Below are 3,171 nucleotides of genomic sequence, written 5' to 3' on the forward strand. Positions count from 1 at the left end.
GATTTCCTGACCTAAACGCGCTAATATGTTCCTTCTCTTCATACCTGGCAGATATTTTCACAGGCCAACACCACCTCCCCCCGAGTCCATGAAGCGCAATCTCGCTTAAAACAAAGTATGTGCTCAGTTGGTTTTATAACACATTTCCCTGTATATGTGTGTGATGCCGTTTGTCTTTCACCACATGAGTTCTGTGTTTTTAATGTACCTACACCCACTTAGCACGTCCGGTGGGCATGTTTATACCTCTTTAGGTTACAACCACGATCCTGGACTTTACAATTGGGCACTATGATTGTGATTTTAACGTGAAGAGGAGTCGATACACCATACTAAATTATGGTTGGTGGTTTTGTCTCTTCTCTAGAGCGGTGCCTCCTTTGCCCTGAGCTGTTGCCAGATGAGGTGAGGCTTTTCCTCCATACCCTTGAGGTAAGACTCTTTGGAGTGTATTCCAGATACTTTTTGAATGTGTCTGATGGCTAACTGTAATGCAGAACATGTTGTGTACTCAATTAAGTGCCCCTGCGGGCTATTATATGTTGGCAAAGCGGATAGAAAATTGAAGATCCGTTTAACAGAGCATAAGAGTCGAATCCGAAACAAAAATATGACATCACCACTCGCAAAACATTGGGCCGAAAAGAATCATACCATAGCTCAATTACGTTTTCAGATAATTGAACAAGTTCCACAACGATTGGGACAAGACAATGCAAAAATTTTACTAAGAAGGGAAATTTTTGGGATTCGAAAGCTAAAGACTGTGGCCCCGGATGGGCTCAATGATAAACTGGACATGATATGTTTTCTTTGATTCCTAATCATATATGGTTATGAAAAATGTAAGTCTCATAAATATAATTCCAACATAGAGCCATTTGAAGTAGTTTATAACAACACACCACCTTACATATTAGCATCATTAGCTAAATTCTCAAAGGAGAAATTAAGACAGTGTTATACCAAACACCAATAGCTAAATTCTCAAAGGAGAAACTAACGCAGTGTTATACTAGAACCAAGCTATAATAACACACATTATGAAAATTGTTTTCTAATTTTTTTCTGATATTGTAAATGACACTACGTGAAAAGATTATAGAAGCTCTTATAAGCATCTCATTTTTTGATATGTAACCTGCATTCCAAATGTGTTTAAGAAGAAGACAGTAATGAGATGTTATCTCGTTTTGATCTATTACTTATTTTTAATTCTGTCTTCCTTATTTTCTTTTTATTTTTTTATTTTCTCTTAATTTGACTGAATCACAGTTTCGCTGCTTCTGCATAAACAACTTTCTACATTAATTCATGCAGCTATAGTTTCCCGTTTAGCGCGATAATAAGTGGCTATTTGCATCTATAAGGTATAAATGCGCTGTAAATAACCCTCTAAATAGTCTATATAATAGTCAGGAGTAATCCCATGTTATCATGGCCACCAAAATCATCACTTGTAGTCCTTTCTCAGTGTTGAGTGATCCAACTCGACACGGTAAAAGGACTATATACGCTACTGTGTGACTAACATCAACACACTTGAAAGAACGCCAGCACAGAGCCGATTACTTTGCCTTGCCTCCCGGTAAGCCTTTTTAAAATCAACCCGCATGAAGCAGTAGCAACTATTTCATTTTTGTTAGACCAACAGTCCACTATAACAATCGTTATTCCATTTTTTTAGCGTGACAAGAAAAAGACACAAGCGAGTCGTTGACTCTACACTCGCCCCTCGGTAAGCTTTTTCTAAAATCAACCCGCGTAATGCGGAAGTAAGCATATTGCTTTGTTTAATAAGCAGTTTGTTAAAACGAATATTACCTCACTTCTTTCAGAAAGAGAAGATAAAGAAGCAAGCGAGTAATTAAACTCACATCCATATACTCGCAGGTAAATCGCTATTTCACATTATATAATTTTTTCATAAACAAACTGTGCGTCAATGAGTTAATGACACTCTCTTCATTTTACTTAAACCCAAATAGAACCCACAAGTTTGGCTACGTGCTTAAGATTAAACAGGTGAGCCATATGCTTTGGATCTTAACATACTAAATAGGCTCTAAAAGTATCGCTTTCTGATACAAATGTTTTCGGTTATTTGCAGATAAACTGATTTAATCCTGAAACTCAGGTAACCATAGCGAATATTTTCAATAAATAGCATTAAACATCTTACTAAATAATTAAACTTATTTGCCATTTCTTTCTATTTTTCTGACCTTATAGATTTTTATTTAACAACACGTATACACCAAAATCAACCAGTTACCAGGGTAAGGTGATTGATATACCAATTAAAATCCTAAACAGCAGATTACTTTTAAGACACTAAAACTAATTGAGCTTCCTACTTTTTTGTTTCCTTTTTCTTTCTCTTCTTCTTCAGACCCCTGACGAAGGGGTGTAGACCCCAAAATGCATTGGGTTATATGTGTAATTGTGTTGTACTGAATTGTTGTTTAATAATTGTACATGAAGTCTTGATTTTTGATTTCTGATGAAATGTTCATAAAATTAACAAGAATGAATTTTACTGACTAAACTTGTGTTGACTTAAGAACATGGAAGACATTGATTAATGGTTTCAATTTGTAAAACAAATAACCGTTGTGCGCACTAGAGTCCTGGAGATCTAGCGATCCCAGGCCATATTCACTGATGGCTAATTTAAGCCACATGAATTTATTAAAGACAAATTATGACTGTGTTCCAAGACTGTTTTATATACCTCTTATATCTTTTATACATTTTTCCAAGAGGCAAGAGGAATGAAAACTATGAGAAGTTAGACTCGCAGCGTATCCTTTTCTGTTTATCATTCGATCACATCACTGAAATTGTATGGCAGTAGCATTTTACACTCAAGAGGTCCTGATGAAAGCACTAGGTTAATTTCTACCTGCTTGTGCTGAAACATGTCGACCTATTCTTGTAAGTGGACGGTTATCTGTTGAAACCCGTCCTGTATTTTGCACTGTTTTTAATGTTTGGTCGGATCAGACAAGAATAAAACTATAGTCTGATTCCGCTTCAATTTTAGATTCACAACACTTATTCTAACACTGCACTTTCTTCCCATACACTCTTTTCATCATACTTGCTCACATCTGTAGTGATTAAAACTTTGTAAAACATCCTTGGGCTCCTCCTTCATTAGGGTGGAGT

Source organism: Lissotriton vulgaris, unplaced genomic scaffold (assembly GCF_964263255.1).
Source record: "Lissotriton vulgaris unplaced genomic scaffold, aLisVul1.2 SCAFFOLD_5486, whole genome shotgun sequence".
Lineage (NCBI taxonomy): Eukaryota > Metazoa > Chordata > Amphibia > Caudata > Salamandridae > Lissotriton > Lissotriton vulgaris.